At 41.6% G+C, this 13,960-nt stretch overlaps 1 protein-coding gene across 2 annotated transcripts in view; it reads right to left on the bottom strand.

Annotated features, from left to right (window-relative positions):
• Positions 1–4,435: 4,435 nt before the first annotated feature.
• The window catches only part of LOC138418696 (transcription factor Sp5-like), a 30,012-nt gene continuing 20,487 nt past the window's right edge, over positions 4,436–13,960 (bottom strand). The window contains exons 3-5 of one of the 2 annotated variants that reach the window (XM_069550327.1): positions 10,880–10,997; positions 9,821–10,165; positions 4,436–5,446 (exon numbers count right to left, since the gene is read on the bottom strand). The gene's annotated coding sequence lies outside the window, so the exon portion shown is untranslated. Of the gene's footprint in view, positions 5,447–9,225; positions 10,166–10,879; positions 10,998–13,960 lie in introns of those variants that run through there. The other variant, XM_069550326.1, reaches the window with a different exon arrangement.

The following is a 13,960-nucleotide window of genomic DNA, read 5'->3' on the forward strand; positions in this document are numbered from 1 at the left end:
AGAGAGTACAGACAAACCTACTGGGGTACCAGAAATGCTCTATATCTTGGTCTGAGTAGTGTCTAAGCTGCTACATACACACATGTAAAAATTCGCTATTCTCTACATGTATAATGTATGCATCTTATGTATGCAAGTTATATCAACATAAAGGAAAACTAAAGTGTCTGTTTCTGAACATAATTATTCAATTCTTCTGATATGTATGCCTATTTCTGGGCCAAAACTGCTCTTTTGATCACTATAACTTTCTAGTAAGTTTGATATCTACAAAATAAGTTTAGCTCTTTTCTTTAAAAAATTTCTTGCAAATGTATGTTTTCAAGTGAATTTTAGGATCAATTTTTCAAATTCCTTAGAAATTTTCTATTGTGATTTTAATTGGGATTGTGTTATATAGTTAATTTGTAAAGCAATTACATTTCTACAATACTGTGTGTGTGTGCATTCATTCATTTCCAACTCTTTGAGACCCTGTGGACTCTAACCCACCAGGCTCCTCTGTCCATGAGCAAGAATACTGGAGTGTGTTGCCATGCCATCCACCAGGGCATCTTTCCAACCCAGGGATCGAACCCATGTCTCTTACATCTCCTGCACTGGCAGGTGGATTCTTTACCACTAGTGCCACCTGGGAACCCTTTCTACAATATTGACTCCATTCAATCGAAAATTCATGGAATTTTCAATCAACTTTTAAGGTTGACTTGTAGGACTTGAACATTTTTTTGGTATATATGTATATGATATAATTACATAATTATGATTTCTATTATATTATAAAGAAATATCTATCTCATTACATTCTGTAATCACTGTTGGTATATTAAAAAGCTATTTTCTTTTTTTAAAATATCTGGCCACCTTATTGAACTCCTTCATTCATTTTAGTAGTTTTTCATTTGATTATTTTCATTTCTAGGTCATGTGTAAAATGTTAAAACTTTTTCCCCTTTGTATGAGGATCTGACTTTTTGTTAATTTTCTAACAATATTTTCCTGGAAATAGATGAAGATGGTAAGTGCCCACTAGGCAACATTGTTTATAGTAACAATGATGCCCATGGTTTGTAACTTTTACCTGGACTGGGAATCACACCATTAGTTAGATAGTTCAGTCCCTCAGTCCTGTTGGATTTTTTGCAACCCCATGGACTGCAGCACACCAGGCTTCCATGTCTATAACCAACTCATAACTCAAACTCATGTCTATGGAGTCGGTGATGCCATCCAACCATCTCATCCTCTGTTGTCCCCTTCTCCTCCTGCCCCCAATCCCTCCGAGCATCAGGGTCTTTTCCAGTGAGTCAGTTCTTCGCATCAGGTGGCCAAGGTATTGGAGTTTCAGCTTCAGCATCAGTGCTTCCAATGAACATCCAAAGACTGATCTCCCTTAGGTTGGTTCTCCTTGCAGTCCAAGGGATTATCAAGAGTCTTCTTCATCACCACAGTTCAAAAGCATCAATTCTTCAGTGCTCAGCTTTATTTGTAGTCCAATTCTCACATCCATACATGCCTACTGGAAAAAACAGCTTTGACTAAACAGACCTTGGTTGGCAAAGTAATGTCTCTGCTTTCTAATATGCTGTCTAGGAAACAGTGTCAGAGTTTATTTTGGGGGGCTCCAAAATCACTGCAGATGGTGATTGCAGCCATGAAATTAAAAGATGCTTACTCATTGGAAGGAAAGTTATGACCAACCTAGATAGCATATTGAAAAGCAGAGATATTACTTTGCCAACAAAGGTCCATCTAGTCAAGACTATGGTTTTTCCAGTGGTCATGTATGGATGTGAGAGTTGAACTGTGAAGAAAGCTGAGTGCTGAAGAATTGACGCTTTTGAACTCTGGTGTTGAAGAAGACACTTGAGAGTCCCTGGACTCCAAGGAGATCCAACCAGTCCATCCTAAAGGAGATCAGTCCTGGGTGTTCATTGGAAGGACTGATGCTGAAGCTGAAACTCCAATACTTTGGCCACCTCATGCGAAGAGTTGACTCATTGGAAAAGACTCTGATGCTGGGAGGGACTGGGGGCAGGAGGAGAAGGGGACAACAGAGGATGAGACGGCTGGATGGCATCACCGACTCGATGGACATGAGTTTGAGTGAACTCCGGGAGTTGGTGATGGACAGGGAGGCCTGGCGTGCCGCAATTCATGGGGTCGCAGAGTCGGAAACGACTGAGCGACGGAACTGAACTAGGTTGGTCATAACTTTTCTTCCAAGGAGCAAGCATCTTTTCATTTCATGACTACAGTCACCATCTGCAGTGATTTTGGAGCCCAGAAAAATAAAGTCTGTCACTGTTTCCGTTGTTTCCCCATCTATTTACCATGAAGTGATGGGACAAGATACCATGATCTTAGTATTCTGAATGTTGAGTTTTAACCCAACTTTTTCACTCTCTTCTTTCACTTTCATCAAGATGCTCTTTAGTTCTTTGCTTTCTGCCATAAGGGTGTTGTCATCTGCATATTGAGGTTATTGATATTTCTCCCAGCAATCTTGATTCCAGCTTGTGCTTCATCCAGCCCAGCGTTTCTCATGATGTATTCTGCATAGAAGTTAAATAAGCAGGGTGACAATATACTGCCTTGATGTACTCCTTTCCCAATTTGGGACCAGTCTGTTGTTCCATGTCCAGTTCTAATTATTGCTTCTTGACCTGCAGGCAGATTTCTCAGGAGGCAGGTCAGGTGGTCTAGTATTCCCATCTCTTCAAGAATTTTCCACAGTTTGTTGTGATCCACACAGTCAAAGGCTTTGGTGTATTTATTAAAGTAGAAGTATATGCTTTTCTGAAACTCCCTTGCTTTTTCTATGATCCAGCAGATGTTGGCAATTTGATCTCTGGTTCCTCTGGATTTTCTAAAACCAGCTTGAACATCTGGAAGTTCACGATTCATGTACTGTTAAAGCCTGGCTTGGAGAATTTTGATCATTACTTTACTAGCATGTGAGATGAGTGCAATTGTGCAGTAGGTTGAGCATTCTTTGGCATTGCCTTTCTTTGAGATTGGAATGAAAATTGACCTTGTCCAGTCCTGTGGCCACTGCTGAGTTTTCCAAATTTGCTGGCATATTGAGTGCAGCACTTTCACAGCATCATCTTTCAGGATTTGAAATAGCTCAACTGGAATTCCATCATCTCCCCTAGCCTTGTTCATAGTGATGCTTCCTAAGGCCCACTTGACTTTGTATTCTAGGATGTCTGGCTTTAGGTGAGTGATCACACCATTGTGGTTATCTGGGTCATGAAGATCTTTTTTGTACAGTTCTTCTGTGTATTCTTGCCACCTCTTCTTAATATCTTCTGCTTCTGTTAGGTCCATACCATTTCTGCCCTTTATTGAGCCCATCTTTGCATGAAAGTTTCCCTTGGTATCTCAAATTTTCTTGAAGAGCTCTCTAGTCTTTCCCATTCTATTCTTTTCCTCCATTTCTTTGCATTGATCGCTGAGGAAGGCTTTCTTATCTCTCCTTGCTACTATTTGGAACTCTGCATTCAAATGTGTATATCTTTCCTTTTCTCCTTTGCCTTTAGCTTCTCTTCTTTTCACAGCTATTTTTAAGAGCTTGTCAGACAACCATTGTGCCTTTTTGCATTTCTTTTTCTTGGGATGGCCTTGATCACTGCCTCCTGTACAATGTCATGAACCTCCATCCATAGTTCTTCAGGCACTCTGTCGGATCTAATCCCTTGAATCTATTTGTCACTTCCACTGTATAATTGTAAGGGATTTGATTTAGGTCATAGCTGAATAGTCTAGTGGTTTTCCCTACTTTCTTCAGTTTAAGTCTGAGTTTGGCAATAAGGAGTTCATGATCTGAGCAAGTCAGCGCCCAGTCTTGTTTTTGCTGACCATATAGAGCTTCTCCATCTTTGGAGTCACTGTAGTTCATTTTTAACTGCAAGTACCTTGTAGGGACACTTGGCCATCTGCTGAGTGGACTGATGCAAAGATTCCCACTGCTAGGAATATCTGGCAGTGCTTGGTTGCATGTGTGGTTCCTGTCCTACGCCCTGAACATTGTTGCCGTTGTTTAGTTGCTCAGTCGTGTCTGACTCGTTTGTGACTCCATGGAGTGCAGCCCACCATGCTCTTCTGTCCATGAAATTTCCCCAGCAAGAATACCTAGGTAGTTTGCCATTTCCTTCTCCAAGGGATCTTCCTGACCCAAGGATCAAATCGGTGTCTCCCGCCTTGCATAGGCCTGTCCTATATCATGTGTGGCGTGCAATAGTCTTGTGAGTCTGAAGATATTTAGTCTAATCTAAGAAAGAGCCTCATGGGCATTGCAGAGTGGCAGCAGCAGTAGGCTAGACTTTTAGACCCTCCATTCAATTTGACCAATGGACTGTGAGATAAGGGAATGAGGAAGAAACTGCTGACAAGTTACTAAATGTGAGAGAGAAGCCATCTACCCATTCTCTGATGTTGAAAACTCTGCTTTATATAAAAGATGATAAATAATCCCCTTGTGGGGAGCAGATTTGGGTTGAAGTAAAACCAACTGCACACTGAAAGAAGAAATTTCTCACTGTTCACTGTGGGACCCACTGCATCTGGGCCACAGAAACTTATTAACAAACATTGGTTGGTTGGGTGTTGGACAGGGGTGGCAAAGACAAAAGAATGATTCACAAGACACCATGCCTGTGATGGGACTGCCACCTGATAAAGCAGGCGTGACTGCCAGGTAGACTGATTGCATGCAAACTTGAATCTACAGAGAGATGTTTGAGAGTGCCCAAGAGAGTGGAAGGCAAAAGCAGACAGCAGGCTGCATGATGGCCATCAGGTCCAAGCAGAGCTACAACAGTATAATAGCATGTGGGGTCACCAATAAAAGATTAAAGAAAATGCTAAGGGATAGCCCTGGCTCAGCCCTAAACATCTTCCATAATTCTGATAAAAAGCTGTGGACTGAGAATGCTTGAGGCCACTTAAGGCTACACAAGAGCCTGACCAATGGCCTCTGCTGCCATCTAGTGAAGACTTGGTGGGAATGCAAACACTTTCTAAAGTGAGAAGAGGTTGTTAAAGCAATAATTGGTTATTTTAAAGGCCTGCACTGTACACTTTCAGACTGGATAAAACCTTTGATATACAAATGGTATATAGGGAGAACAGATTATTTTTCTTAAAAAGTTAAATTTCAGTGTAGTATGTTCTGTCTGCTAAAAACTAATCAGGTAATATTGTTAGCTGTAGTGAAAGTGAAGTCACTCAGTCGTGTCCGACTCTTTGCGACCCCATGGACTGTAGCCTACCAGGCTCCTCCATCCATGGGATTTTCCAGGCAATAGTCCTGGAGTGGGTTGCCATTTCCTTCTTCAGGGGATCTTCCAAGCCCAGAGATCGAACCCGGGTCTCCCGCATTGTAGACAGATGCTTTACCGTCTGAGCCACCAGGGAAGCTCCATTGTTAGCTGTAAAATACCTAGAAATCCCAAAATAAAGAAGGTATTGTAGGCACTATAAATACAGATGATCAGATCATTCTAGATTCATAGGATATGAAGGGAACATCCTTACTGTAATACAAATCCTGGTGATGGCAAAATATTCAATCTTGTCCTTTATGTTAAAAGTGATAATCACAATCTTGGGAAAGAAGAATGGAACTGGAGGAATCAACCTGCCTGACTTCAGACTATACTACAAAGTTGCAGTCATCAAGAAAGTATGGTACTGGCACAAAGAAAGAAATATAGAACAATGGAACAAAATAGAAAGCCCAGAGATAAATCCACGCACCTATGGACACTTTATCTTTGACAAAGGAGGCAAGAATATACAATGGAGAAAAGACAATCTCTTTAACAAGTGGTGCTGGAAAAACTGGCTAACCACTTGTAAAAGAATGAAACTAGAACACTTTCCAATACCATACACAAAACTAAACTCAAAATGGATTAAAGATCTAAATGTAAAACCAGAAATTATAAAACTCCTAGAGGAAAACATGGGCAAAACACTCTCTGACATAAATCACAGCAGGATCCTCTATGACAAACCTCCCAGAGTAACAGAAATAAAAGCAAAAATAAACAAATGGGACCTAATTAAACTTAAAAGATTTTTCACAACGAAGGAAACTATAAGCAAGGTGAAAAGACAGCCTTCAGAATAGGAGAAAATAATAGCAAACGAAGCAACTGACAAAGAATTAATCTCAAAAATATACAAGCACCTCCTGCAACTCAATTCCAGAAAAATAAACTACCCAATCAAAAAATGGACCAAAGAACTAAACAGACATTTCTCCAAAGAAGGCATACAGATGGCTAACAAACACATGAAAAAATGCTCAACATCACTCATTATCAGAGAAATGCAAATCAAAACCACCAAGAGGTACCATTTCACGCCAGTCAGAATGGCTGCTATCAAATAGTCTACAGACAATAAGTGCTGGAGAGGGTGCGGAAAAAAGGGAACCCTCTTGCACTGTTGGTGAGAATGCAAACTAGTACAGCCACTATGGAGAACAGTGTGGAGATTCCTTTAAAAAACTGGAAATAGAACTGCCATACAACCCAGCAATCCCACTGCTGGGCATACACACTGAGGAAATCAGAATAGAAAGAGACACATGTACCCCAGTGTTCACTGAAGCACTGTTTACAATAGCTAAGACATGGAAGCAGTCTAGATGTCCCTCGGCAGATGAACGGATAAGAAAGCTGTGGTACATATACACAATGGAATATTACTCAGCTATTAAAAAGAGTGCATTTGAATCAATTCTAATGAGGTGGATGAAACTGGAGCCTATCATACAGAGTGAAGTAAGTCAGAAAAACACCAATACTAATGCATTAGTATACTAATGCATATATATGGAATTTAGAAAGATGGTAGCGATAACCCTATATGTGAGACAGCAAAAGAGACACAGATGTAAAGAACAGACTTTTGGACTCTGTGGGAGACGGCGAGGGTGGGATGATTTGAGAGAATAACATTGAAACATGTATATTAGCATATGTGAAATAGATCACCAGTCCAGGTTTGATGCATGAGACAGGGCGTTCAGGGCTAATGCACTGGGATGACCTGAGGGGTGGGATGGGGAGGGAGGTGGGAAGGGGGTTCAGGATGGTGGACACATGTACACCCATGGCTGATTTGTGTCGATGAGGTGGCTAAAGCCACTACAATATTGTAAAGTAATTAGCCTCCAATTAAAACAAATAAATTAATTTTTTTTAAAGTTCTAATCAAAGCCATGGCAAAGATTAAAAAAAAAAAAAACACTTCTGCATGATAACCTAACCTTAGGTTTATTTCCCTAAAATTATGTCAAGTATTTTGCTAGGCTATTGTTGTTACTGTCATTCAGTTGCTAAGTTGTGTCTGACTCTTTGCGACCCCATGTTCTTCCGTCTAGCCCATCAGGTTCCTCTGCCCGCAAGGTTTTCCAGGCAAGGATACTGGAGTGGATCGCCATTTCTTCTCAAGGGGATCTTCCCGATCCAGGGACCAAACTTGTGTCTCCTGCACTGCAGGTGGATTCTTTACTACTGAGCCACCAGGAAAGAAAGGCTGCATTGCTTACAGTAAAAATGATCATTGGTAGAGACTTCCCTAGTGGTCCAGTGGTTAAGAATCCACCTGCCAATGCAGGGGGCCTGGGTTCAATCCCTGATCTGGGAGAATTCCACATGCTGCAGAGCAACTAAGCCCAAAAGCCTCAAAGAGTGAGCCCAAGTTCTGAAGCCGTCTTGGCTAGAACCTGTGCTCTGCAACAAGTGAAGCCACCTCAATGAGAAGTCCATGTACCACAACAGAGTAGGCCCCAGGCGCCACAACTAGAGAAAGGCTGCACACAGCAATGAAGACCCAGTGCAGTCAAAAATAAAAACTAAATGAGACAACCCGGAGGGATGGTACGGGGAGGGAGGAGGGAGGGGGGTTCAGGATGGGGAACATGTGTATACCTGTGGCGGATTCATGTTGATGTATGGCAAAACCAGTACAATCTTATAATTAACCTCCAATTAAAACAAATAAATTTTTTTAAAAAGCTAATCCTAAAATGATCATTGATGAGACTTCCCTGATGGTCCAATGGTAAGACTCCACACTTCCAATGTAAGGAGTGCCAGTTCAGTCCCTGGTTTGGCAACTAAGATCCCACATGCTGCACGGTATAGCCAAAAAAATTTTTAATTAAAAAAAAATTTTTCATCATTGGTAAACTGGACTGACAGATCTGCAACTACCTAACGGGGAAGCCGTTGTTTGGGGCTTTGTGAGTACTGGACTCTTATAACTAGGCATATCCCTTGCAGAAACCCTGGAAACTGTGCCTGTGGAATTATGAGATTGTCTCTTGTGAGGCAGAGAGTGAAGTGAGGTGAAGTCACTCAGTCGTGTCTGACCCTTTGAGACCCCATGGACTGTAGCCTGCCAGGCTCTTCTGTCCGTGGAATTTTCCAGGCAAGGATACTGGAGTGGGTTGCCATGAGGCATGAGACATTTAAACCAAAGCAGCTCTCATTGAGGTCCAATGTGCATCTAGCATCTTTGTACCTACCCAGTGAACTGTGGCAAAGAATGTCTGAAGCTCCCCTAACCTATCTCCCTCTAAACAGACTGAGTGTGGCTTGCGGTCATCTTGTGAGTCTAAATAAGCCTGAAAGTGAAACTGTTAGTCGCTCAGTAGTGTCTGACTCTGCAACCCTATGGACTGTAGCCCACCAGGCTCCTCTGTCCAAGGAATTCTCCAGATAATAAGACTAGAGTGGGTAACCATTCCCTTCTCCAAGGGGATCTTTCTGACCCAAAGATTGAACTCCTAAATAAGTCTAAGAGACCACTAGTAGGCCTTGCATAGGTACTTACATCAGCTGCCCAAAATGACTTTTTTTTTCCCTTTTGTTTTCTGTAACTATATTCATTTCCTTTTCATTTGTTATTTGTTATAATTTGTTGAATTACAGTCAGCATAATGCTGAGGGGAGGGAGAGGAGTCCAGTGGTGACTAGGGGAAGGGATGCCGTGTCCCTATGTCTTACTGTTTCACTTTTTATTATGAAAAGCATATTTTCTATATTTAAACATAGAAAAGTTGCAAAAAGAATATAAAGAACTTCTAGAAAGATTCACGGAAGATTGACTAATTGTTAACATTTCACCACATTGCTTTATGTTTTTTCTCTCTCTACATATATATATATATATTTATTATCATTATTTTTATTTGAGAGTAAGTTGCAGCCATCATACCCCTTTATTCTTAATTATTTTATTGTGTACTTCCTAAAAACAAAACATCTATGAAGATTTCCCCAGTGGTCCAGTAGTTAAGACTTCACCTTCCAATGTAGGGGGTGCTGTTTTGATCCCTGGCCTGGGAACTAAGATCCCACTCAAAACATAAAATAGAAACAATAATGTAACAAAGTTAATAATGACTTTAAAAATAGTCCATATTTTTTAAAAAAATCTATGTGCATAATTGTGGTACAATTTTCAAGCTGGAAATTAATATCAATACAATGCTATTACCTAATTAACAGACCTATGAAAATTTCCGTAGATCCCAGTGGCCCAGAATTCCATGCCCAAAGAGCCTCCGGCCTATTTCTTCTTCTTTTAATATTTATTTACTTATTTGGCACGTAAGATCTTTAGCTGTGACATGTTCCCTGACGAGGGATCAAACCTGGGTCCTCTGCACTGGAAGCACAAAGTCTTAGCCAGTGGACCACCAGGGGAGTCCCACCTCAAGCCTGTTTCTAAATAGGCCTCCATAGGCCTCTCTTCCTATGTCCACCATCTTGAAGCATGACAGATTGCCACTTACAGGATGTTTTTCCTTAGGCTTGAGTGTGACTTCAAGAGGCACAGATGGGGCCTTCACACTGCTGGAAAGAGGTGAGAGTGGGAAGAGAAGAGGGCCTGGGTCATGGTCAGGGATGGTTCTCCCCCTTCGCCATGTTCTGACATGGAACTCCAAGGAGTCAGGGAAGTCTACATTTGACCAGTCAGTTTGAAGGTGCAGTTTATCTGCTGCCATTGTTCAGTTTCTAGGTCATGTCTGACTCTGCAACTCCATGGACTGCAGCACGCCAGGCTTCCCTGTCCTTCCCCATCTCCCAGAGTTTGCGCAGATTCATGTCCACTGAATTGGTGCTGTTATCCAGTTTATCTAGAAAAATAAAGTAACATTTTATTTCACCTCTTATTGCTTGGATTATAACTGTTAAACATTTCGACATATGATACATGACCCATTTGTAATTTGACCCTGCTCCACCATGGAATACCCTGTGTAAAAGAACAAACATATCTCAGAATGGTCTTAGGGTGAACTGGTCCCCACAGGTGTTCACCTGAGAAGGTAATCTGAAAGCTGACTCCTGTCTCCACATTGCCCCTGGGAGAATCAGGAATGTCAGTGGCAATGCCTCCCAGCCTCCCTTGCCTGCAACCACTCAGTTTGGTGACAAGCCCCAGGCTTAGTGCTCAGCATTTTCAACAACAACAGTGCAGAATCCAAACTGGCCAGTTCCTCATTCTATCCACTCTCTACCTCTGGAATATCTTTTCTTTCTAGTTTATCTAATTTCTTTGAACAGCTTGATATTTGACCAAAAAATCCCCTCTGATGGACTTAAGACCTCCAGACGTTTCTTTCTTTTTTTTTTTTTTTTTTGGCCACACCACACAGCATATGGGATCTTAGTTCCCCCATCAGAGATCAACCCTTCACCTCATGCAGTGAAAGCTCAGAGTCTTAACCAGTGGACTGCCAGGGAAGAGTCCTTGGAAGTTTTTCTCCCTCTTATTTATTTAACACACTACTACCACCACCACAGCTACTGTTACTGAAAGGTATGCATGGGGGGGTCTGGATGCTCACCTCTCAAAAGTCAAAAAGCAGGCCAGGTTGGTGGAAAGGAAAGTTTGCTTTATTTCAGATGCTGGCAACTGGCGGGGGGTGGTAGGGTGGACATCTGTCCAAAGGCTTATTCCCCCTGCTGACAAGCAGAGGGTAAGAGAGGGTAAGAGTGGGGATTGGGGTCACATGCAGAAACAGTACAGTCATCTCTGACAGTCATCTTCAATCGGTCATCAGTGGTCTGACTAGCATGATGTTGCTTGTTCTAGGTACAGTTAATCTTCAGTTCGGGGGTGCATTTGTTCCCATTTCTTTGCAGTCAGTTCTCAGAATTGTGGCAGCTCAAGTCCAGGTACAGTCTGGTCATCATGGAGTTAACTCCTCCACCTGGTGTTTTGGTATCTACAAAACAGCTCACAAGACACGGCTCAGAATATTATCTATAGCCCTTGAAAAAGAACTGAACGTCCTTGGCTGTTCTTAATGACTACATTATTATTATTTAGTCTCCTTAGACTGTTTTGCTTTGTTTCAGCATTTTTCACTTCTCTGATTAAACTTTTCCTTTGATTGAAGTTTTCCACAGGCAAAAGGAAGGCAGAGAACATGATGGGGGTGGCGGGCCAAGGACCATGCAGTCCTGCTCTGTTTCAACACCGCATCCACACTGCCACAACTGCCCCTGGTCAGCACAGGGTCCTAAGGCTCATTTTCTTTTTCCAGAACACTCTAAATCCAAAAGATATTGTAAGGGGTGCATCTTACCAACACTAATGTACACTCAAGTCCAAGATACTTCGGAATTTCAACTAAGTAAATAACACCAATATGGTGCCCAGATCTTAGAAGTGAGGTGTATCTGGAAAAATGAGCAATTCTTTAAAATATTACTGGGATGACCCAGAAGGGTGGTACGGGGAGGGAGGTGGGAGGGGGGTTCAGCATGGGGAACACGTGCACACCCGTGGCAGATTCATGTTGATGTATGGCAAAACCAATACAATGTTGTAAAGTAATTAGCCTCCAATTAAAATAAATAAATTTAAATTAAAAAAATAAAATATTACCCCATGAAGTACCTCTAACTTTTAATGTTGTTTAGAGGTAAGTGTGTAAATGTCACTTTCGATAATGTAATACTTTCAGTAAGACAGCCAAAAACATCCAAATGTAATTACTGCCACATGTTTTACACAGTTACTAATAATATGAGTGAGTGATAGTTGCTCAGTCATGCCTGACTCTTTGCAACCCCATGGACTGTAGCCTGCCAGGCTCCTCTGTCCCTGGAATTCTCCAGGCAAGATTACTGGAGTGGGTTGCCATTTCCTTCTCATAATATAGGAATATATAATTTATTGTTATGTAATTTACTTTTTTTTTCATTATTTTGCTCAGTTTTTTTTAACTTTTGTCCTAAAATTACTTTCTATAAATATCATATAAACTCTAAGGAGTTCCCTGGCAGCCCAATAGTTAGGACTCGGTGCTTTCACTGATGTGGGCCCAAGTTCAGTCCCTGGTTGGGGAACTAAGATCCCACAGACTGCTGCGGTATGGCCAGTGTGTGTGTGTGTGTGTCTGTGTGTGTTATATATATTCACGCACGCTCAGTTGCTCAGTCATGTCTGACTCTTTGTGACCCCATAGGCTGTAGCCTTCCAGGCTCCTCTGTCCATGGAATTTTGAGTATTGGGGTGAGTTGCCATTTCCTCCTCCAGGGGATCATCCCTGCCCAGGGATTGAATCGCCATCTCCTGCAGCTCCTGCATTGTCAAGTGGATTCTTCACACTGAGCCATCTGGGAAGCCAGGTTATATCCACATAAACTCTAAAAGTTGTTCCGTTGTAATTTGTTTCTTTTTATGATGCTTTGAATCTCCAGAAAAAAGGAATTTTTATGAAAGTGTTTTGCAACAATGCATTGATTAGTTACTCCATCATTTTTATTTGCCAATAGTTATTCCTGTTACTTACCACAATTTACTTATTTATATCTTCAATAACCCTGGTCAACTATCAGAACACAAGATCAGTTAAGATACACAATAGAGCAAAACCAGGAATTTTTCCCTCAAAGAAGTAAAGCAGAACCAGTTCCTAAGTAGGCCACTTTCTCTTCTAGCTGGGTGCTGTAATAGAAAGAACTGAGGTTTGGACTGAAAATACGTGAGAACAAGTCTTGACTCCACCATCGTCCACCTGAGGTCAAAACCTACTCTGGCCCTTGATTTTCCCAGTGTAAAGAGAGGAGTGTGCTAATACTGATTCTCTGCTCTACCACACATGAAGTCATATGAAGATTGACTGATAAAATTCTTTGTTAACAGTATATTAATGTGCTATTTGTGATCATCCCACAGCGTGCAAAGTCTGTTCATTGGATCATGATCCCTCATGCTGCAGTGGTGTGGCAGCCTGCAGGAGGGGTCCTCTCTCTTTACTTAAATTGTACATTGAGAATAACTACCTCCTTAAATTTTGCACCCTACCTTGATGCCTACCTTGTCTCACACCAGCCCTGGCCCTGATTCCTTGGAGGGAGACCCAAAGCCTGCAGCTGTAGGAATAAGCCAGTGTAATTGTTTCCTGGTCTAGTGTGCCCTGGTGCTGAAGTTCCATCCTCGAGGGACTGACCGTCTACATTCCCCTGCGATCCTCTGTATTGGGCTCACAGTGTGGGCCTCAAAGTCATTGAATTTTAACTTAATGTCCCATCTTGTCTTAAGTTTTTGCTCTCTGCAAACTTTACATCTGCACATACATTTCAGGGGGAAAAAAGTGTAAGAGCACTCGTGAACCTCTGCTGTAGATTCTCTTTGGAACTTTGAACTTGTGGGTTCAAGTATCCCCCCAAATTTGGGGGATTCTGGACCACTGGTCTTTGATATATTTTTCCTCCATTTTTGGAACTCCAACTACACATATATTATACAACTTGATATTGTTTCACAAGTCACTGAGATTCTGTTCATCTTTAACCATTTTCTCCCTGTACTTCGTTTGAATAATTTCCACCAACCTGTCTTCAATTTGACTCTCCTGTGTTCTGCAGCTCCATTCTGCATTAGGTCTAAACCATGGATCCATGGATGCATTTGA

This window comes from Ovis canadensis, chromosome 14 (assembly GCF_042477335.2).
Source record: "Ovis canadensis isolate MfBH-ARS-UI-01 breed Bighorn chromosome 14, ARS-UI_OviCan_v2, whole genome shotgun sequence".
Classification (NCBI taxonomy): Eukaryota; Metazoa; Chordata; class Mammalia; order Artiodactyla; family Bovidae; genus Ovis; species Ovis canadensis.